General features: G+C 40.4%; 1 protein-coding gene across 1 annotated transcript in view; it reads left to right on the top strand.

The window, feature by feature from the left end:
* Positions 1-3318: 3318 nt before the first annotated feature.
* The window catches only part of LOC127021397 (contactin-4-like), a 323929-nt gene continuing 302718 nt past the window's right edge, over positions 3319-24529 (top strand). The window contains 2 exon segments of the mRNA XM_050904421.1: positions 3319-3374; positions 16340-16384. The gene's annotated coding sequence lies outside the window, so the exon portion shown is untranslated.

Below are 24529 nucleotides of genomic sequence, written 5' to 3'. Positions count from 1 at the left end.
AAATTACCATTCTACTTGAAATTCACTATCTCTGAACACCCTAAAAATCCTAAAGATCTCATTTATGGATGCATTCAGTGCTGCTTAAGCAAGAGATTCCTCCAGATTGTCTAGTGTTTATGCACTTTCCATTGGATCTCTTCATCTTTCAAATTTGTGAAGCTTAATTATGTCATTGTGGGGTGCAAAAACCTCATTCAGAGAGAACTGAGACCTCAGTTTTTAATAATCCTTCTGGCACCATTTTTATCTTTGTTGAGGAAATAATAAAAAAATCAGCCATTCAGACTACCAAACTGTCCTCTTTTTGCAATGTGCAGTTGTAGTTTTAATCAGTACATGCCTTAACAACCCTAGGAGGAATTCATTATTTCTGTTGGCACAGCATGGTGTACTTTCCCCTTCCACTTGAAGTACGCGTCTCGCTATTTGCAGGATGAAGTTTGAAAAGTTTAATTACAAAATGAAAAAGAAAAGGTCATAAACCAGAAGGCAAAAAATCTCTCAACTCTTGCAGTTTTATGTTGAAAGTTACTTTAAACGGTTGAGGTTGGCCATGATGTTCTGAGTGCTTATATCAAAGAACAGGTTACTGTTCTCTTCCTACGCTGTATTGCCACGTAACTGTCTAATTTGACACTGATTAAGTGTTAAATTATCTGTCGGAGTTCTGACTTTTAGGTCAGGTGCATTTAAGCAAAACTGTCCCATCAACTGAACTGCGTCTCAAAATCCTGGAAGTCGTTGTAGCGGGACTAAAATCAAGACTTGATTCAAGATTACTGACCACACGCAGGCTGGTACACCAAGCCTACTAGCTGCTTCACGTAATCCCAAATCAGCAAAACACAGACACAGAATGAGTAGTAAAACCTATGCTCAACACAGGCACTAATACAAGCAGAAATAAACATCACTACAAGGTCAATATAGCTAAATTGGTATCCTCCCTGTATTATAAGAAAGTAATGAGAAACACCTTCAGCCTCAAACAGAAGTCAGCAGAAAATCAACAAACGGCTACCGCAGACATCCTTTTTCTGGCAGGGACCAGGGACAACAGGCAGAGGCTCTGGCATAACAGAAATACACACACACGGGCACGCGCAACCTTTAAGAAAAGGACAGACGCAGTCCGGTAAGCAGCAAAACCACCCACTGCTGGTTTTTTTATGAATAGATGGTAGATTTGCCTTCTGCACACTGGTGAAATAATGAAAAAATCCCGGGATTTTGAAGGCGTAAAATTGCCGACAATTTATGTTTATAGCTGTAGACGGCCACACAAGTGAAACTAAATTGAGTGCCGGATGGAGCTAAGAGGAGAGGGAATCAGAAATGCAAGTGAAAGATAAGGTTGTAGAAATGTCTCTCTCCAAAGCTAATCAGAACTAAGTATCCTATTGCCAGCAGCACGGAGAATGTTTCAGATAACAGATAGTGATGGAAATTATGTAGGATAATTACGTCGGAAATAACAGCAAAGGGGGTGTGTGCTGACTCAGAAAATTGTCACCCAGTTCCTCCCTTTGTCACCCCAGAGTGGGGTACTGGCTGCTACGTGTAATGTCGGGGGAAGAAAGCTCAGTGATTAGCTGTGTGTAATACCTAACACCTAACATAGTATTCAAAATGTAATCGCTCTAATTTGCAATTGTAAATCTCCTGTTATCAATTAATTTACATTGTACAAGTAACCATCTGATTATCTTTGTGCATTGCTGTATTTACACGGCAATTTAATTGTAAGTAATTAGCATGTAATTGCATATAGTTATTTATACCTTGTAAAGAAAGTGATGTATTTATATGTAGTTAAAATAATTGCAGTTGAGAGCAAATCTTTTGACTTTTCTTCCTTTTCAATGTGTCTAACAGTTTCTGTGGCCAAAATTGCTGTTGTCTAGACAAAGTTGGGTCTCCTTTGGATGGGTTAGGGTAGCTTTCCGCAAGCTTAGGCATGCGGAATTCCAGTTTGCTTTTGGCCTGTATTCATTTTCCATTTTAAAATATTTTCTCTGTCTCCTAATACTAACCTGCCCCTCCTCCTTAAAAAGAGAATTTGTAATAGGAGGGAGTGCTGGGTCTCTCGAGTAGAAATCCCAGCGCAGCCCGTGAGGAAGCGGTGAGACAGTGACCTCCGTTCTTGGCACGGATGAATGCTTTGCATGTAACAGCTCTAACAAAAAATATTACCCTATTACAGTAATACCTACTAAGGGTACACTTTATGAATGCCATCAAGGGCAATGGTGGCTTTCATGTCCAGTACTAGTAATGGTAATTTTATTCCCCTTGCTGCTATCCTTACTCCTTCAGTCCTCCATCACCCCGCTTAGAGTCACTCTGATGCCAGACTTTACAGTCACAGCCCGTTTCTTGCCATCCCACCCTCCAGTCTACAGCAGTTGTCCTTTTAAAAGAAATATAGTGTTTTCTGAGCATTACCATAACAGAGGATCTCTGAGATCCAGGTCGGGGCTTTTGTCCCCCCTGATATGTGGCAGAAAGGATACCTTGGGTTTAGAACAGCTCTGGGAAAAGTCTTTGCTTCGTTACGTGTGCTGCGAGCTGTCTGCTGGGAAGGGTTTTGATGGAGAAGGGAGATGCCCCATGCTGCTGCTTGCTCAAGGCTGGTTCATTAGCATTTGTGTTTCTCTAATCTGAAGATCTGGGAGAATATTTGGGATTCACAAAACAGCTTTGAGTGGCACGAAGGATGGTATTATCTTATGGGATAGTCCGTGTCTCCTCTTGGGCTGGAGCTGCTGGGTGCCTTGGTAATGAGGGGTTTTTTCTTTGCTTTGCTGGTTAGACCCCTGAGTTTAGTAAAGGATTTTATGTCTGCTCAAAGGAGAGTATCTTTTCACTTCTCATTGCTGCTTCTGCATTTAACAAAATAGCTCCCAGCCATGCCACTGTCGGATTCATATTGTCCGGAAATGTTATGCCGTAGCAATCATCTCATTGCTGGGACTGATGGAGAAGCTCCGAGAGGTACCTCTCCTGTTCTGCCTAAGTGAGTGGTAGGTGGCATCCAAGCCACGTTTCAACTCCAGTCTTTCCCATTTAGCATTTCCCCATCCCAACATTTTCACACAGGTCCTGTGGAAGGAATAATACGTGTTAATGATAACACACCGTGGACCTATTCGGCAGGGCTGCCGGCCAGCCCTTGTCTGCAGAGCAGGCTTGCCCATGGCCCTGCCTTCCCATGCCCAGCTGGGAGCCGTTGTGAGGATAAAAGCGTGCCTGAGGGGAGGTGGGAGGAGATGGAGCTCTGCAGGAGCTTGTTGGAGAAGGTGGCTGGCAGAGAGCATCAGGCTCTGCCTGGGGGAGAGCAGGCTGCCTGCTGGCTCCAGGACCTGTCCCCGGTGAGTTGGCGGAGGGCTCTTGAGGAGCGCTGTGGGTCCTGCTGCCCTGCTCAGGGAAGACTTGTGCTGTCAAAAGGCTTTGGGAGTTGTAGAAGATGGTGGAATAAGACTTTTGCTTGAAGGTAGTGTCTGTCTTTCTGAGGATTAAGCACAGGACTGGGTAAATTGCTCTGGTCAAAAAGCAGGGTTAGGCTCTACGTTTATTTGTGCCTCTGTTGAGCTCTGTTTCTCAGAACTTTATTTTCTTTACCCTGCTATCTCCTACACAGCTCCCTTGGTAAAACTAATGTTATTATGTAGATAATACTTTGGCTTCCAGAGGATATGAGCATGTACCTGGAGTTAATTACTGACTTGCTGCTTAGTGTCCTGCAGACAAGCCATCTTCATTTATATATAAGAAACATAAGTCCTGATACAAGAATTAACAAACATAAGGTGCTGAGAGGTCTCCAGGTGTGTTGGTAGTAGTAGTTACTATCATGTCAGTTGGAGAAGCCTTGTAGCTAATGAGACTCCTGTGAAACATTTTGCATGCTCTTGACCTCTGGAAGGTGGTCTCTAATATCTGCTGTTTTTCTCATGGATGTAAATAAGGATTAATAGGATTAATTTGTATTCAGAAATGTCTAGGAGCTGGGCTCTCACTGACTCCTTGGGGTCTACTTTAACAGTGTACTTGAAATTTATTTGCACGATCGGGTTGCAAGCCATACACAGCATATAGTGGTCAATTAAGGTCTAAAGCTGGTCAAAACCTTAGAGGATATTTTAGTTAACTCCTGCTCAAACTATAGAAAAGTACTATGAGATGAGTATTTTCCATTGTTGAGCTGCAGTAGCGTACATAAAGAGGATTTACTCTGTGCAACGCAGCTTTACAATGTTTTTCACTGGAGCTTTTGCATTGGTGACTTCTGCGTCGTGTTGTTCCTGGCTCTCCCTTCTGTTGCATTTACTTGTTCCTTCCTTCTCTTCTATTACATATATTTATATTTCCATGCATTTTGGTAAGCGTATGAAAGGAAGACTGAAAAGAAATAGGAACAGCTTATCTAGAAAACAAGCTGCTAGATAGTTTGGTGGTTTTTTCCCCTCCTCCCCACACGTCTCTTAAATAGCAACTTCTTTTAGGTACTTGGCCGATTCCCTTGTGACTTGCGCAGTTGCTCAGACCTCTGGGGATGAACAGCCAGGAGCTGTTGCCCAAAAGAAACCCCTGACACCCCTCACTCCTACTTTTGAGATAGCACAGTGCTAATCGTAAGCTTTTGATTTTGAGGATTAAGTAATATCCTTAACGTTGTACAGATATTCTAAAGTTCATGTTATCAGTGTTCATATACAACTGTGTAAATAGCAATGTATGGCTTCTGTAGGGGCGGAGTTGGTTTTGGTCATCAAAATATGCATAAAATAACTACAAAGCCAGGTGAAACTCAGGCAGTCCTGTGGTGTATAATTGCAAGCAGCATGTATGTGGCTTAGTCCATGAGCAGCCTTACCCCATGGAAATACTAGTTAAGGCATAGGTTTCAGTGTATTAGTGAGTTTATGACCTGTGTAAAAATGTCAAGTCAAACAGCTGCCTACTAAATTATTCAGTGTATTGATAGAATAATGACTTTGAAGATGGAGATATTGGACTTAACTCTTTCAAGAGGAGAGGGGAGGGGAAATGAATCAGCTGCACTTGATTCCAGCTGGATGACAGCAAGACCCCTCATGTTATGTGCCACCTTTGAGCAGTAGATTCAAGTGGAATTAAAAGTAAGAGAGAGGATTGATTTTGACACTGATGTGAATTTTAAATAAAGTGCATTTTTAGTAGAACTGGCTAGAAAACCAGAAACCTAGAAAAATGGGCTTACTTACCAAATATTAAGCTTTTTAATTTTTTAAAAGGAAAAACTATAACTTATTTTTTTCAGGAAAAACAAATATATGTGACGAAATCAAAACTTCTGTAAAACGTCCATACTCCTTAAGACATTGGTAGAAAAATTTTGAGCCGCCTTGCTTTAATTTATCTCGAATGCTTGCTAGCCAACTTTGTTGCAGTAATAAGAGACTTCAGACAGAAAGCCAGAGTCTGATTTATGTACATGTAGCAAAACTGTTTTGTTACTTGTTTCTTTACCTCTAAGCTGCCCTTGACCCAAGGCCTTAGTTAAGTACATTTATATAAAAGATAACTGTTAATGCATGCACAAAGGAACAAAACTTCAGTTTTGTTAAAACTCTAATTTCTGAAAGTTTCAAGTGTGTGAGTGCTTCTTTTGATAGAGCTAAATTTCTCAGCATGTTTCATGTGGGATATATAAAGATACACATGATATATTTATACCTTCTTGCGAGATGTACAAAATATATTTATACCATCTTACAGAGCCCTCATTATTTTTATGAAGAAGCATATTTACTTAAGTGCATACGTAGATAATTTTACACTTTCTGTGTATACCTTGCACGTTAACATTTTATATTAGATGCTATGAACATCTTATTTTCAGATTTTTCCATATTATGGGGAAGTTGGTACTCTCCTTTTGGCTTTCAAAACATGTTTTCACGTCACCAATCGTGGCCCGGCAGCCACAACAAATCTGTTTTGCTAATAATAAATGTTCGGTGGAACAATGTAATTAGCCAACTGGCTATTTTGCCGTGGAGGCTGCGGTTAAGGAAGTGGAGCTGCTGGGAGGGGATTAAATCCTGCTCCAAACTGTTCAGGCTTCCCAAGCATAGGCTGCCAGGAGCCGGGCTGGCTGGGTGGCATCCAGGAGCCTGGGATGCTGTTGCTGCCAGCACGGCTGCAGACCTCCCGTGCTGCCTCCTGCGCCACTGCTGTGCTGGGGTGCAGGATGGAAGCTGGAAAAAAGGTGCTGTAACTTAAAAGATTTCAAGCTACATATTGATGAAATGGGAAATAAGTGTGCAGTTTTAGAAAATAACCACCAAAAGCTTCTGTTTTTTGTCTCTTCTGAGCTCTGCTCGTCCATCTCTGTCTTGGCCAAGTGTGAACGTTGGCACTTGCTGTTAACACCAGCCATGCTGCAGTGTTGTTTCCACTCATCTGTAGGGGGTCAAAGCTTCCTCCTGTTTCTTAGTGAGAAAGAAGTTGCAAGTTTGTACTCTTCCCCCCACCCCCAAATATTTTTGAAGTTCAGTTGTTTCCATTTAGAACCAAACATCCTTTTCTTTTTACAGTTTCCTTTTTTTTTTTGAGATCCTGGATGCTTTGCACTTATCGACAGCACTGTAATGTAACGCTCCTGCAGCCAGCTCAGATCCCCCAAATATCAGTGGGATCAAAATGCGATCTAGCGATGTTTTACTGTGCTCAGGATCAGGTTTGTTCTTCTAGGTGTTCTGCCTACGCAGCTGAAAATACGGTGTGGTTGGCCGAGGCTTTTATCCTGGTTCGTGGGATTCGCGGTTGCCAAGTTCCAGTTTTGACCTTCACGAACAGGATTTTGCCTGCTCTTGTGGGGTTATTTGTGATCCTTGAGCAGGTCCGTCTGTGGCTTCCAGCCCTCCTCCTTTCCTTTGATCTCCTTCCTCTACCCTGTGGGCTGCATCAGCTTAAGAGACCGTCACCCCATCAAAATGAAGCTGCTGGGAGTATTTGCCTTTGAAAAGCATGTCACTGTTAATGTGCTCTTTTTACTGAAGTGTGGCCTTAGCTCTTGCTTGAGTTTTAGTGTCAGGTGCCAAAGGATGAAGGCAGGAGTACCTGTTACTGAGAACAGAAAAGAACTGAGCAGCTAAGAATTGAAAAATACTGGGCTTTATGTTCACTGTCATTTAAAATAGTCCTGTTACCAAAACGATCGAAGGACTTTTCAGCCTTCTTTCCATCTGCAGCAGCTTTAGTACCCATGGAAGATGATGTGCTTGGCTGATGCTACATGGACCACTGACTATGTAAACAAACCTGGCCTGCTTCTTATGACACAAATTTTCTGCATGTAAAAACATAGCCTGAAGGCATGACTACGCTCCACTAGGTCAACAATGACACGGCCTGGTGCTGACATACTAATTTTTATAGCTAAATTCATTAATACTTTTAGATTACCCAGGGTGTAGGCGTACGGACCAAGAGCTGCGTGTTTTGTTTTTTTTCCTGCATTCTGTACATCTGTTAATGTAGTCAAACTAATTGTGTGATTAAGATGAATAGGACTTAATAATGGAGAGGACATCATGGCAAAATTGATGAATCTGAAATAGGGGGAAATTGTTGAACTGATACATTTGCAGCAGTGGAATACAGTGAAGGGAAGGAGAGTAATTTATACCTATATTAAAAAAAAAAAAGGAAGGGATTTTGGCAAATCCTATGCTTATTATATTTCCTTTTTCTCTAATTTTCCCTGAAAATAATACCACTTATTCATGTTGCTGCTGCAATAATTGAACTACTGGAAGGAGAGGAGGAAAAAAAAAGCTACCCATATAAATTACTACTTGAGACCTGTTCTGTTTTGACAGATGTCAAGGCTGGGTAGCTTAGCTTGTTCTACTGTTTGTATGAAAAGGGCTTGGTATCACTAGGACGCAGACTAATAGCTTTCTGTGCTTCTGAATGTGGATAGATTACATTGCAACAGATTATTTTTTTTTCCCCCTAGTCATAACCTAGTGACTCTGAGAGAATAAATTGATAAAATATTCCCTAGTTCTTTCGCAGGGTGTTGCTGCAGGAGTGGGACGTTAAAGGGGAAGGGGAAGAGAGAGAGGTAGCCTGTCTGCCGGATGAAAAATACTTCTGGTCTGTTAATGTTTCTGTTTAGATTTAGGAAAACCAGTTACAAAATTAGTTAAAATCTGAAGGAAGCAATTCGCTACTGTACATTAAGCTCCTCTGGTTTTACAGTTAGTATTTAGAGTGTGTGCTGGTTGTAGGTGACACGTGTGTGTGGCCTTCACTTAAATCTCTTGCTTCAAAGTATTTTAGTCTTGTTGTTCAGGACTTGCCTATTTTTATACCCTTTAAAAAAAAGTACATAACTTGTGCATTAAATAGATGGCACTAAAAGAAATAAATGGATTTTCTGGACTTCTGTTTTTGTGTACTGCTTTCAGTTGTCACAGATGGGGGACAGTCTCGTCTCTGCCACTTGCATGGCACGTACTCCTTTGGCTTGTTTCAGATATGAAGTTTTTGCTCCATTACTTCCACCAGCCTTTCTGGTTTTGTTCTTGCTCTTAGGTTTTTAGCTTGTACTCATGTTTATTTGCTGTTTGCTGCTACTAAATAATGAGATTTTTGGATGTATCAATTAGCTTCATCTATAAACTGATAATTTAGAAGGAACTTATCTTAGAAAACTAAGATTGCATTTTGTTATCGGTTCTTCATTATTCTTGGGTATTTTATGAATCCTTTGGAAGAAACCTCTGAGATATCAGAAACCCATGTTATGAAATTGTTAGTGATGGAATTCCCCTGAACAGGAAATCCTGAATGCTGTTTCCTGGGAACTGAGATTTATTGTACCCCAGTCGCTAAAGGCATTCTTCTGCACTTGGGAAGTTTGTGTGAGGCTTTGGCTGTGGCAGTGTATACTGTCAATTTTATTACAGTTGCTTTCCTTGCTGTGTGCTGCTTAGAGCAGACTGAATTAGGTTAAAAAAAAAAAATTTTGGGTAGTTCTTGGCTGAATATTAAGCCTGCAAACTATTGGCAGTTCATGTATCAGTTTCCTATTCTCCAAATACTGTATATAAACACCTTTTTAGCTGGCTGTTAAGGTCAAGGTGGCTTTTGTGGGTATTGCTGCTAGCTGTCCCTAGTGGCATCCAGGACTTGCTAAATTGATTGTCTTAAAGATTGATTATGCAACAGTTCTGTTTAGTTACAATTCAGCATTTTTTTTTTTTAAACGAGGTTTTTCTCAAGGCAGTAAAAGTCGAGGCATTTCCTTGGATATCCACTGCCTTTGCACTGAGTGCTGCTCTTCAAGTCAGATGCTTGCTCTCCTCACTGACTGGGCTGTCAGTGAGCCTCCAAGAGCTGGAGCAGCATGTTAATATGCCTCTGCTGATTTTTTTTCAGAGCATTAATAAATGGAAATACAACAGTGCATGGGCTATTGAATCTTCAAGTACACCCCTTCATTCCCCGAGACTTCCGAAAGCAAAGGGTTAAAAAAATAAAAAATACTACTTGTTATGTTGAGGCACCCTTGAGATGAGCAGGCTCACCCTGGCTGTGTGTCTCCTACACCAAACACCCCACAGTGCGTGCTTGTGGTGGCAATCTGCAAAGTCCGTGGGGAATTTCTCATCCAATTTTGCAGGCTTGATTTTTTTTTTTTTGGTAGTGTCACTGTCATGTCTTCTGTTCATCTAACCTTGTTCCATGTTGGTTGAATATAGCAATATAAAGTCAACTATCTTATACTGTTGCTTTTTTTTATATAAAAGAATGGGGGTAAGCACCGGGAGGTGTATATTTTGTGGTTGGTGTGGACATGTTTAACTTCAAAACCCTCTGCAGACTTCATGTGTCTGTGCACTGTGTGACCTAGTTCTGTAACTTAGCACTTTTTGTAAGAAACCAACTTAGAAAGCAGGAGACCTTGTTTTTTGGAGAACATGGTGTTGAGGGAGTATGTGGGCAATCTGAAATGTCTTCTGGTTTGCAAGGACAAGGAACAAATTAAAAAGAAGAAAAACAAACAATTTAATGGTGATGGAGCTGTAGCTCTAGCAGGGATAGACTGTGGGCGTACATCCATTTTATCTTGTTGCAGAAGATTATTCCTCAACACATAAGGTCATAAAAATCTCACACTGCTGAGTATTAGAAGATAATCTTGCTAAAAGTTTAAAATGTTTTACTAGCAGTAAATATTTAAGACCTTCATTTACAGCAATCAGGAGACTATGTGAATTACATACCTTAGCTTGCAAGTAAGCACTAAATTGTCACCTCAAATAAAAACTGGATGGCAAAATATACGAAATTAACCATCAAGGTTGGTAATTATTACAAGTTGTGTAGACATTAATTACTCGGTGCCTCTTTTTTTTTTAATCACTGACCTTTCTTGTTTGGTATTTTGTAATTGGTTACAAGTGATTAGAGATATTTCTGATCACTTATAATTTTTGCTTCTGGCACTTCAATCCTAGTAAGAAAAGATTTAATATAATAGAGTGATAGGAACAAGAAATGAAGGGGAACTAATGGTCCCCTCCCTTCCCTGGTAGGTATAGCCTGTTAACTTCTGCTTGCTCTTTCATGCAAAGAATCGCTCAGATGTGACATTGAACAATATCCTTTGTGCTGTGTCCTTCAGCTGAGGCAGGCTTTTGGCCAAGTAGAAACTTGAAAAGAAGGTGCAGAAGTGTTAGAAGATCCCGTCTGGTTTTGTAAAGCTGTGGTGGACTCTTTCAGTCACCGACAAGCGGAGTGGCTCATGGGCTGGTGATGGTTTTGAGAGCTCAGGCAACCTCTGTTCCTTGGGGAGAAGGAGTTAAGCTTGGGTCTTGTACAGCATTAGAGCTACTACATGGGCTCTTGACATCTCATTAAAAATTAAGAAGATTATAAATCTGCAGCTCACAGTGATGGTGGATAAAATGTGGTTGTTTTCTTAGCGAGGAGCTGGTACAACCCATCCCCTTCTGTTGCTTGGAAAACAAGCTGTAGTGTGGACAGCAAAGATGATGTTATATCTGGGTGATGAAAAAACACGTGCAAAAAAATTGCCTGTATCTGAAGTGAATTTTCCCTTTGTGTCACGAAAGCCTGACATGTTCAGTTAAAATAACCTTTGGTAAGCGGCTGGGTTGATGCACTGTATGCAAATGAGCAACGGATCTCTTAATCAGCAGTTTGGAGAGACGAGAGTATCACTCGCAGACAATGCGAAACAATTGAATGCATTTCATTACTTTGCATTTAAAGTAGAAAGGTGATGAACACATCATCCTCTCCAAATGCAGTCTCCTGTAGTTATTCTGGGCTTTTTACTGATATATGGACTCTTCACCTGTATCGCTATGGGAAGATAGCTTTGAAAGAACATCTCCTTCAAACAGGTGCCTCATCTCTGTGTGCAGTCAGTAAGCAGTTGTTCTGAGCTTATTCTGATGGAGCAGGGAAGCCCATTTTAAGTAATAGAAGACAATTTTAAGGGTTATGTAGCTTAGAGGTTCAATTTATGAGCCAGCTGGTGAATCATTTTGAGATTTCTTTGACAATCTCTCCAAAGAATTCTGGTGTCTAAAGAGTATTTTATTATCAATATGCAGTCGTGCAGGTCAATGTTCTTTTAATTTGTGAAGCAAATGACATCAAACAAATGGCATTGTAAAGCCTAAAAATCCAATATAAACGTGTAATGCTCATCCCCACTTGATGAGACCAAGGTGTTTTGCTACCTCAAAATAACACTTTGAAATATTTAGTTTTCACTTTTTTGTTATAATAAACCACATGGGATCTCTATTTTGACAGCATTTTACTTTGAAGTTAAACCTATCAAACCCTGGGAGAGCTATGATGGTGATTAGGCTTTTTGAGTTTTTCCTCCATGAGATAGATTACACTTGCAAAATGCTTTTGGCTGACTCACTAAACAATGTTTAAATGCACAGGAAATGCTTCTGTGACAAATGTGTACTGGATTTATATTTCAGCTTCAGAAAACTGTGTCTTTTCCGTTTAGCTCCCATAATCAATCTATTGTGTTAGGAACAATGTTTGAATTCACGAACAGGAGGCAAGCCAAGGATTCAAATGTTACTGAGGAAGGGCTGCACCATGCCTCAGCTGCAGCTGGGAGATGATGCTGAATAAAGTGTGGGTTCCTGTTGTGCAAGACGTGTGCCTCGGCAAGGAAATGATGTGGCTGATGCTTGATACCATCTTTGCTGGACCACTTGCTGTTCATCTGTTGGTATAGGTAGTAAAACTGGGTGATAACTTCAGAGTTAGTGTCCTCTTGCTTTGTTTTCAAGAGGGCAGCAGAGCCAGGCCTAGGGCAAGGGTGGGTGGGCAGGCATGGGCTTTGCTCTGAGAATTGCCCTCCACAAGCAGGAATAGGGACAACAATAGGAGCAGTTGCAGGGAACATCTTTCCTCCTGAAGGCTGGTAGGACTGCTGGAAATGAAAATAAGCAAGAGCGGGTTCAGATGCACTTGATTATTTAATTACCTGTATTAATAAACCCATAGGCTAGCAGGCTTGTGGTTCTCGCATTTCTTTAGCTTGTTGTTAAGTGAAGAATATTGCGTTTATAGAAAGTGAACGGTTTGAAGGATATCAAGTTCGTATTAGAGAACGGAAGCAGGGAAAGCTCTTAAACAGTATATAGGGGGTTTCAGGTAAAGACAGATCTGCAGTCTGAGGGCTTCTGGAGTGCCTAATTTGAGACTGGAGTGAAGCAGAGAGACACAAAGTCTCATAGTTTCCTTATTTAAGCTTTCTCAAAACCAGTGAACTTGGAAGATAGGAAAAGACTAGCCTATGGTTTGGCAGGCAATACAAAACAGTGCCAGAGCAGGCTAGTTCAATAAACCTAAGCCCAGAATAGAGCTAGGGACAGTAAAAAGATGAAAAAACATTATCAGATGAGTTGTTGCACGTTTGAAGTGACCAAGGGAAAAATTTTGGTTTGGGGCTTCAGAGCCTGATGCATCAGTAATGTTCCTGCCATCGACCAGGCTTGATTTCCTCCCATAGAGAAATACCATCCCCCTTACTCTGCAGTCTTATCTCACATAAATACTCTGAGGAAAGATGCATTAGGAATGTCAGTATTAGCATATTATGCTAATAAACTTCCAGGTGGGAAATGCACCTCGGCTTTCTGTGGGATAGCTTCTTTCAGCTCAGTCTGCATTAGTGTGTCAATATAAACTTGGAGCATAACGTACGGATTTCTGCTGGCAGCAGACGAGAGATCAGCACTTCTTCAGGCTCTCATCAGTGCTCCCTGTTGCCAGCTCCCAAAGAACTGCCTCCACCTGAAAAACAGAATTATTTAGTGCAATTATACAGTATTTCTGTGAAATGAAGTGGTGCCTCTCTATTTTTATTTTCTATCCTTAAGTGATTTTTTTCCTTGAAGTATGTGCTGTTCCTTTGTATGAAATGAGGATCGTGCAAAACTGAATTTCTTTTTAGGTTTCTTGCAAGTTATAGCTTTGAGAACAACTGGAGTGGTGACTGGGGAGCCACATTAAAACAGTGTTGTTGCCTTTTCCTTTGGAGACAACTTCATATCTGTGTTCTGAAGCTTTGTCAAAGCCTTCTGTTGACAAGGGATGCAGAAAATACTGAAGCTGCTAAATTCAGTTTTTAGTGTGTTGTCTTCCATAGTGTCACCTAGGGGAGAGAGCACTGTTTGTTTCCCTCAGTACCTGTTCCAGTCTGTTCTTCACTTGGGATGAAGGTGTGTGTTTGAATTGATTGGAAGCTATGGCCAAACCCTCCAGGCAATGGGAGGTTTTTTATTATTTAGCAAAATTGCTTGGGCACTATTGAATGTTTTGGGAGTAATTTAAATTCTTTAGGTTTTCAAGCCTGGAAGTCCAGGTTCAGTGCTGCTTGTGAGGATAATGTACCATTACTTTAATCACCATCTCAAACACATGACTATGAAGAGCAATGTTCAGCCTTTTGCAATGACTATGGGATGAAATACTGTACTGAAAGTAAAACATTCGGAATTTGCCTCTTCCCTGGTTTTGAAGTCAATAACACTTTGCGCTGGCAAAGAGGTTGAAGAAATAGTCCACAAAAATGTTTCTGTTGTTGGAAGCTGAAATTTCTGAAGGATTTGACTAGGTACATGCTGCTGGTTTGATCTCTTAAGTAGCCAGAAGTCATAATGTAGAGGTCTTTTAACTGGTCACATGTTCCTTCTACCCCAAAGTTATTCAGTATCCAAAGCACTCAGTGGGCATATGGGAGATCAGATGTCCTGCTTGAGTGACTATCTAACCAATGTGAGGAGCTCCAACAGAAGAAAGCAGTAATAGGCTTAGGAGTAAGTGCATCTGCTGGGATTGTGGGGGAAGAGAAAAATGAAGATCTGATCCAGAGTCTCCCACGGGAGTGCCAAAAAAACCCACCCTAGCTCAATTATGCACACAAGCATGACAGGGATTTTAAAAAAAAAAAAAAACCAACCCAAACCAAATGCAGTTCTGAAGGTTGTGACAGGTGTTTTATAAGAAACCTCTCTTCTCCTTTGGCTCTCTGCCCTATACACCCACATAAGTTCAGGGATACTTCAGAGATGGATAGGCAAGTATAGAGAAGATCAGAATTTTCAAAGTAAAAACTGGAAGTTTTTTCTTCTTTGTTTTCAGCAGCAAGGATGGATTCATAGCTGTCTAAAAATATGTAGCAATGTTGGTGTTGGAGCATTTCTTAACTTGTGCAAGTTGTTCTCCTAAACTTTCTATGACTGAAGTGATAAGTTGAACAGTTACAGTAAATAGAGTAATATTTTGATTGGTATGAAACCCTTCATTTCTTCTTGATGTCTAATTAGCGTAGCTCTGAATGTCAAATATTTATCCGCTCTACCCAGTGTTGTGCTCACTTCAGTGGGGCTCCATCTGGCTCTGCCTTCCTTCAAGCCTGTTCCTCTACAAACGAGCTTGCCCGTACTCGGCACTGGTGCTGGATCCCACCTGTTGCCCATCATGTCTCTTGAACTGGAAGGGAGCCCTTCCCTCCAGCAAATCTGGGTGGCAAGTAGTGCTGTGCGAAACCACAGATGAGCCAGTCTGTGACTTCTTTCACTTTGTGAGTCTACCTCTGAAGAGCAGGCTGAGAAATGTCATACCAAGTCCTTACTGAAAGCTGCTGATTGCTTGTGAGTGTACATATTTGTTAAATGAAGCCGTAATAGGCCTGTAGACTACCCGTAACGTAATTCCTTAGCGCAAAATCTCCCACAGCAAAACTAGTAAAAGCATGTGGTATAGAAGCCTTTTGTATTCTCGGGGACTTCAGGAGCAACTGTATTACAGACTTGAACAGAAGCTGGGGGGGGGGAGTCCTCTGACTTCTTCATCTTGAGTTATAATACAACCTACAACCCTTCAGTTAGAAAATGGATGACCAACGCTTATCTTTAGACCAAAGTGTCAGACGTTTTTGTGCCTCTCCTATCTGGGATGTGTTGATAGTGCAAAAAAGCTTATATTTCTTAGCATGTTTGCTGCATTATGGTGCTCACCCAATTCTAGTTTCATAAACCTATCTTCTGCATCTACCATATGTATTTTGTGTGTCCCATAGCCAGCTACTGAACATGTGAAGCTATAAGATTAAAAACATGTATTGAACAGGTTTCCCACTGTTGTTCTTATTTTCAAAACTTGATTAGTGAGTAGTTTGGATGATTTAATGGTTGTATTGGAACTCCTTGGGAAATGGCTGTGCTTCAGCCCTTTTTTGGGGGTTTAGGTTGGTTTGTTGTCAACTGAGGGCTGCACTGAGTTAGCAGCGATCGGTGGGGGAAAGCTGAGGATTTATGCCAGCTTTGGGAGACCAAGAGCATTTGAGCAGTCGGGGAAGATGGGGATTCACTGTGAGAGGCTTTAGCAGCTGAAAGTTTCAGCCCTTAGTGAAGTCGGAGTTGAAAAAAATAAGGTTCAAGGAGTCCCAGGTGAAATGGCTGAACTTCAGTGTAATGTGCAGAGTCTGCAGTGAGCAGTGGGCTGGTGAATGGTGCGTCATGGCTGGGGGCCCTCGGAGAGGGAGAGCTCGGGGAGTCGAGGGAAACTGTGAATCAAGCGGTAGAAAAAATTCTATAGAGTATCTGACCAGTTTACTGCTTTTATCTTGTGGTACTTTGAAAATAGCAAACTAAAAATAATCGAAGACAGCCTCTTTCTCTGCAAAATAAGTTAACGTGGATAAGAATGAATTTAATGACTTAAAATATCAGTATAACTGACTTTCCATATGAATTTCTACTTTCAGGTATTGGAAATTTGACTGAAGTCTACATATCATGCACTGGAGAAGGTAAGAGTTCTTTAATTCTAATTTTGATTTGTTGGTGATATTAATTTCTCTTCTTTCCTAACATCATTGCATTGAATGTCAAAATCTTCTTTGCATTGTTTGTGCCGTAGACTAAAGAATCTGCCTCTTAGTTTCTCAGTACACTGACAGTGCGGGGTTTTTTACCTTTTTTAAAAGAATATATCGGAAGTCTGCATTTACATTCTTAGGGTATATATATTGCATTTATGCAATTCTACATTGGAAGGTTTATAGAAAACATGGAAGAGCTTGCCTGCAGAAAACTATTTTTGTAAATGTACCATTGTTTAAAACAACGTATATAACTTAATGAACCTTTTACAAAGGATATTGATATCTTGTCATCAATAGTGGGTTTTTTCTGGTTAGGCTCTTATTTTTCTTGTCAAGAGATTTTCAAAATTGGTGTTTAATTAATCACTGAATGATTCACTTTACGGTTGAATTAGCCAAACAAACCTGTGGTGCTTCTGAAACTCAGATTTTCTTAATGGCATCTCAGCTTGAATGTCCAAAGGAATCAATATTGTTAGTTGAGAGGTGAGGTTTGTCCTATAGATCCTGAAATTATCTTGTGGGGTTTTGGGGGTTTTGTGTTTTGTTTTGGTTTTTTTTTTTTTTTCCCCTGGAACAGCATCAAGTATGAAACATAGATTTCAGCATGAAATAACTTGCTCTTTGGAGTGTCCAGCTCTGGTCCAGTCAAGAACAGAAGGCTGTGCCTTTCTGGCTGTACTTTCCTCTGCATTCCTACTATGTTGCTTTTTGCCCTGTCCTAAAACTGCCCTGCCAAGCTTGGCTTCCATGTAGCCAATCTCCATGGATAAAATTGCTAGCAAAGAACAACATGCTTTTAAGTATGAATTATGTTATCTCCAAAGGAGAACAAAACCTTTTCAGAGCTTGCAAAGAAATATTTAAAAAAATACATGTGGTCTTCCTTCTTAGTTTTAGGCATTATTGCCCTATCTGTTCAGAGAGGTTACAGATGCCTTCTGATCAAAATATTTAATTTCTTAATTCTTCTTTTCCTTGGAGTAATTCAGAAGTTTCTCCTTAGTCCTGGGTGGTGTTTACAATGAAAACAGAATTACTGCTGTAGATCAAGTAAACTATTCTTATTCAGCCTGGGCCTTCTGAAGTTTACAAAGCTATCTTTGTGTGAGGTTTTCAAAGATAGTATGATAAAATTTGTGATAGATCTCTTTCTAGTGGTCTGAAAGGAAAAGCTTATTTCTTAATATAAAAGATAACTTTGAATAATAGACTCCTCATCCCTTTGGACAGTACTCCTAGATTAGCCTCAAAGCCCTTTCTCAGGTGAAATCTCGTTTTCAGGTTCCCCATAGTAAAAAGGAGATGCTGATACCCATTTCATTTGGAAAGTGTTTTCAATCTGCTGATGAAAAGTACTTCTGAAGAGTTAGGCAACCTTGATTAATTGAGCCTGAATAAGAAGTGCAGGATCAAATCTCAGGATATTATTTTTAGGCTGCAGACTTGTGTTCTGCATTCCAAATCCTTCAATGCCAGTTTGATAGCAAGTGTGAACGACTGGAGTAGACGGCTATATGCATACTAGTAATGGCTTGCAAATGCTGACACCACTATAGACAGAGGAATGGAAATTGCTTTCTGTTTACAGAACAACCTAACTATTTGGTGTAAACTACTAATTAGCAAGAATGTGATCGGAATTTGTGTTAAATGCCTCAATTCTGTGATATAACTGGTGTGGCATTTGTAGTGAAGTGGTATTTAAAAAACAAGCGAAGTACTAAGTGAATAGGAGTGCTTAAAAGTTTAGTGATGCCATGTGTAATGTTTAGGTCTGATAACTGGACCACAAGTCAGAATTGTGTTCTTGTGGTGTACGGGAAGGGGGGGTCAGAATAGCAATAATCTGATCTAAGCCTCTGAGATGTCGTGAGCAGAGAACTTGCACAAACTTTGCGTGTCTAAAATCTGCCCCTTGCTGATGGGGCTGTTGGCCAGCAGCATACCTTGAGATCCAGCATTGTGCTATCAAAGAACTAAGCACAGCACGATTTTTAGGAAAGCAAGGGGTCACACATGTTGTTATGCTTGACAAAAGTACGCTTATGGGGACTGCAAATTCAGGTTTTATACACCTCTCATCTCTAAGGGAGGGAAGGATTTTCTAACCCATGCTCCTAAGCAGCATGTGGTCCTTGCTAAGCCATAAGCAAGGCGTAGAGGAAGCCAAGTTTGGGGTTTTGCTTCTGGTCTGGTGAACCACAACTGGCTGTTGTTTACCTAAGTGACTCAGTAAGTACAGATTTGAAAGGAAATATTTGTGCGTTGTAATAGTATAATTATAAAATTCTACTTTATTATCTGTCAAGCTAATTAAAACAGCTACAGGCTAACAGTCATCTTAGAAAGCTTGTAGCATCTGTGCATTCTATTCAACAACCAGGCTTACAGTGTAAGTTTAATTAGAAATATTACCAGCAGACACAGTGTATGGTTGCGCTGGAGAAATGTCCTTGCCTGCGTAGGAATACTCAGTGTGCTGGGTAACAGCTCTAGGAAAGGAAACTATAATGAATATACTTTCTGCCTTATAGTCTGAATAGCAGTTAATTACGGCATGGTTTGAAACTGTGGGGTCTTTCTTCCTCCACTGGCATCCAGCACCAAAGTGGTAGCTTCCCATTTGCGTGGTGTGTGAATGTTTGTGTCTTGTAGCTGTTGGCTACTTGAATCTGGAGAACTGCCACTCATTCCAGGTGGAAGCTTGCTCAGTTGGAAGTGCTGTGGGTCAGTGTGTAAGAGGATTACTTGGATATAGGCTTGCTGCATGTAATTTTTTAGATCACTCCTTCAAGGACAGGAGTTGCTTGTGATGTGCATGCATCCCTCTGCTCAAGATCCATAGAAGATAACTGTCCTCCTTCCTAGGCTCCTTATTGCCAGATGTGTCTGCCACCATGTCCTCTTACTCTTTGCCTAATTCTCCTCTGAAGGTCTGCTACATCCTTTCCTCCTGTATTATCTCCTGGTTTCCTTCCCTCCCGGTTCCTTTCTCCCCCTCGCACCTTCTGTGCCTCTGCCAGCCCTTTCCTTAGACACTTCCTTCTCTCGTATTAGTTGGGTTTCTCATGCCACCAGTGCTCCCCTCTGTGTGGAAAGCCTGAACAATTAAAACTGAGTCAATTGTTCTAAAGTAAATTGTTCTAAATTAATTTGAAAAACTGAATTAGCAAAATTGCCATTTTACGGTGGATTTAGTGGTGTCTTTTAAAAGATGAGCAGTCTCTGCTCTCCTTGAAATTGCACCTCAGAGATAGTTTGCTAATGTTACAGCAGAATGAAATGACAACTTTTTGATACATATAACTTGGATTACAGTTAATTATTGCAGGGGCAGCATTGTGCTTGGGATTTTTCCTATGTTGTATGTAACAGTAATATTTAGGATGGAGTACTCATGACTCGACTCTTCTTCATAAGAACATGATGAATACAAAAGCACCAATCAGATACTTGAACAAAACTTATGATAAAGTTACGTTAAAACGTCATGGGCACCTGCCAGATCTCTCCCTTGCAAGCAGGTTTTGCAAGACGAGCTGTTACCTAAAGAGATGTGCCTCACTTCAGTGAGAGCCTTCTCTTGCAGTTGTGCAAAACCTTCAGAGTGTATTGTCTTTCAGGGTACGTGTGAAGATGTGTTGTCTGTGTTCCCCGAGTGGGTATATGGGGCTGAAAATAACGCCAATGAACGTCTGGTAAGGCAGCAATGCCATTATTTATGAAATCTGATGCAAAGAATATTTTTGCATGAAGCAAATCTGCCCTTCTGCACTTGTTTGATATGGTAAAGAGATGATCGTGGCCTTACAAGAAGGTTAGGATGTCATGAAGTTCAATACACTCTGAAAATAGTCCTGTTAAAGCCACCGTTGCTTGTGATTGATGATGCAGGTTACGATGGTAGTTCTAAATCTTGTGCTTGTGTGTGCAAATTGCTATTTTCCAGCCTTTCCAAGGTTGCTAACTTTATCTTATGGTGCAGCCCATATTTAAGGATTTCATGTTGCATTAGCCTTTGATTAAGGGGAAAGTAACTTTGATGATAAAATGCCACTAGAAGTGGTTCTGTGGACTAGCTTGGAATAATTTATCAATCATCCTTCATGACTGAGAGCATATTTTGGACATGAGGGTCACCCTTTGAGGATTAATTTTCTGAGATAAACAGCTAATGGCTGTTGGATGATTATGGTCAAAAGCAATTATTATGGTATTTTTAAGCTGTTCATTACTACAATAAAGAGTCACTAAACTGAGTAAGTTTTAAGCCATTGCTTAAATAACTAGGTCAAGATGCATCAGCCTTGATTCAAAGGCGTTATTGAATGATAGAGTTGCTGACACATCCCCACTGCTTGCTCTGGCAGAGGCAGGTCCTGGCAGTCGCTTTTGCATATTTTTGCCTTCCCCCCCATTAACTGAACTTTCTGCACCCTTTAGGTTAGCAACTAAAATAGCCAGTTGGCAGTTTTATTGGAGTCCCCTGTAAATAGCAAAGTAAACATGTATTTTTCCAGATATTGTGAAGAACATTTCGCAGCTGGCTTATGTTTATAAGCGGGTGTCACTGTCTGCTTCTTATCCTCTGGGCTTCAGGCTTCCTTTCTTCTGTCTCCTTTTTTTTAATTTCTGCAACACTGTTGTCAGGTGAGCTTAAAACTGTAGAGGAACAGTATATTGTGAGGACAATTCCTGAACTGCTAAAAGACAGAGCCTTCTCATGGGTGTAAAAGTGGTAGAGTCTGAAAGCAAAAGTATGTCTGAGATAAACTACTTCTACTTAATAAAAAAGGGAGAGCCTTAAACAACAAAGATATAGGTAGCTGCTGTCAGAAGCACTACTTAAAAGGAATGAGAAACTGTCTTATGGAGGGATTAGTGTATTGAGAAATAAACTGCTGAATCACTGGAAGCAAGCAAGCAATACAGAGTCTAGAGGCTCTGCAAAAAATAAAATGGCTGCTGTAATTCAATTAAAATCACAGTAGGATTTGCTGTTTGAGATGGTACATCCGTCATCCCGTACCTTGTGGCGGCTGGTGCCTCAAGGGATGCTGAAGTGAGTGTAGAGCTGCTGAAAAATGCTGGAATGACAGGTCTGGAATGACATGATTCTCCGTTTACTCGGACAGATGCATTTTCCCCAACACACCTATTGAGTTTGGACTGCTGCTTGGTCTTTGTGTATTTGACAATTTTAATAGATTGTTAATCTGAATCGAGAGTCGTTGTTTATCCTACAAACTGGAAGAACACCACCATATGCTTTCTTGCAGATAAATAATCAATTGTTAACAAGATAATGTTGAGGATAGCTAAATTAAATGAGATTTATTGTATTTAGTATCTTACAAGTATTGTGGATATAGGCTGGACTTCTAAAATCAAAAGCCATTTTTTAACCCTTTCAAAACTTCTTTCTAGGAAGCAATTTAAGCTAGAACAGTTGCTCACATTGCTAGAACACATGGGTTTAAAAGGCTCCCTGTAGGACCCGTGCCAGTTTGAGTAATTTGAAAAAGCATATCTGCCTTTTTGGGATTGAAGAACTATAAATTCATTCACTAATCTTAACTTGATAAGTAAATTTCAGACCTTCTGTGTCTCTATACTCAATGTTTCCTAGTTAGCCAGGGCAAAAAGCATTAGTAATCTACGAAGCCCTTTTCAGAGGGAGAATTTCTTCAGCTCAAGCATCTTGATTAGAATCCAGCATCAAAATAAACAGAAAGAGCTTTCTCAGGTGTGGAAGATTCAGAGGCCTGAATACAACCAAGCAAACAGCCTGTGTGATGTGGCAAAGTTAAAAGCAGAATCCTGCTTGGGTTGAAACAATGGCTGTCATAATTATAAATATTGAAAGTTATTATCTTGGGCTTTAATAGAAGGGAGAGAGCAGTTGGAGGCAGCCTACTTGAAGGTACGCAGCACAAAGGAACAAAAGGCTGAGAAGGTAAACCACAGCTTTAGCAAGACAGCTGTAGCGAGCCTTTCTTCCCAAACTGTAGCACAATGACAACACATGCAATAAGCATTAAAGAGGTTTGTAGAAAGGAAATTTGATCTCTTTAACCCAGCTTTGCCAGGTTGTGGGGTCAGACTGGAGAGAAGGCTTGGAATGAACAAGGAGGCAGCAAGCTGCTGGCTCATCACAGGGGAGGAGGACGGGGGGGAAGCCGGTTGTGCTCTCTGCTGTACAGATGTGTCTGGGCAGAGCGTCTTCCTCATGTGGAGTTTGTAGTTCTAGGTAGCTGTGCTTGGTCTTGGTGTGCTCAGGTATTGCTTAGGATGAGTCAGCAAGATGCACCAATTGTTCAAATGCTTTTATTTTTGTAGCTGACTTCTTCAGCTTTCAGTGCAACTGGCTGGTGAGCTGACTAGGAGACTTTCTTCCAAGCAAATGTTTAAAAGAAACCAGTTTATTTCAACAAGTTCTCATTAAAAGCAAGTATCTGTTGAAAGCTTTCTCTACCTCCTGTCAGCTTGTTGGCAGGCTGTTGGTGATGGTTGTCTTAGAGGGTCCAACTGTGCAAAGGGAGGACAGTGGGACTTCTGGGATGCTCACGGTGAGAGCCACGTGTCTGGGAGCCTGAGACCCAAAGCCTGGGCGGTGAGGTCGGATCTGGCTGCTTTCCACTGCTTGGGCTGTCGACCTGCAGGGCTTGGGAGCTGCAAATCAAATGTTTTTAAGATTTTTCTTTTAATTATTTAAAGATGTGCTCGTGATGTTTGAGGGGCTGAGTGGCAAGGCAACTGGAATAGCCTCCACTCACTTCATCAGTGACATCCATGGACAAATCAGAAAAGGCTTGAAACACCCATAAAAGGAGCTCTGTCCTCAAGTGAAGGAGAAGAAATCAGGTTTGAGATGAGCATCAGTTTTAATCAGATTAAATTGCACCAGTTGTACTTGTTTTTCAGTAAGCAAAAAAAGTAAGCATTTCTTGCTACGAGTGGGACAAGAGATATGGCAATAGTTTTGACCATTACTAAAATGGCTTCTTTGCTATCAAATCTTGTGTTAATCATTTGAAATGCCTTGAATATGCCCTTAGCAATTTTCAATAGCATCAATTAACATTTAGGAAATTAATTTCAGACTACTAGAATATTAAACGTTTACTTTAGAGATGTAAATGAGGTGTACCAACTTGGCATCTCACATGCCCCTTAACCCAAATATTCATAAGGTAAAAAATTGTCAAGTCAACAAACACGAAGGTGTGTTTTGTGCTGAAATTACAAAATATGAAGTGATTGCTGCCAGTTTTGATACTGCACCGGTGTACTGAAGTTCTTTGCTCAGATTCATGGTGCTGGACTACTTTGAAACTGAAAAAAGTGATACCTCTGGCTAGAAATTAGGAAATCCAAAACTGAACCAATGTCTGGATGAAACACCAGAGCCTGTCTGTCCCTCACAGTTCCTTGTGGCACGGTTTATGCTTTTTTCTCTTCTTTTTTTTTAAAGATTTGATTCCCAAGAAATAAACAACTTAAACAGAAATTAAAGTGCTTCAGGAAATCCATAATTAGTTAAAATTAATCTTTGCTTTGCAGATTAAAATATTTAGTCTAATCTTTACTAGAACCTAATTCTGTCACCCTTTTATCAACACAAAATATTATAAATATGATGATATAAATATGTTCTGTTACAGCATGACTTACTTGAGAAACGGTTGCCTGTTCTGTCTGTCTTTTCCTATATTGGTCTTAGGTGCATGTTTGCATCCCTTGCACCAACAAAAGTGCTTTGGCAAACTGATGCATTGCTTCAAAGGATCAATCTGCCAATTGAAGGAATGAGAAATATTCCTTAGGGCACACTTTGAAATCTATTTTGAATTTTGATTCTTAGTTTCTTTTATTTAGGAGCACAGTTGAAGTTAGTGTCTTTATTGGGAAGGAAAAGAAGATCTTCTTGTTTTTCCTTAATTCATTCAACCTGATCATTGTACCTATTTATACCATCTTAGGAGGAACATCTTTGCCTCCTTACTGGAAATGTGTCTTTTGTTTCAGTTTCTCATTATCTTATTTTTTTTTAAATGGTAAAACCTC

Source organism: Gymnogyps californianus, chromosome 13, assembly GCF_018139145.2.
Source record: "Gymnogyps californianus isolate 813 chromosome 13, ASM1813914v2, whole genome shotgun sequence".
NCBI classification, from domain to species: Eukaryota; Metazoa; Chordata; class Aves; order Accipitriformes; family Cathartidae; genus Gymnogyps; species Gymnogyps californianus.
This window is presented reverse-complemented; position numbering and strand designations above follow the sequence as displayed.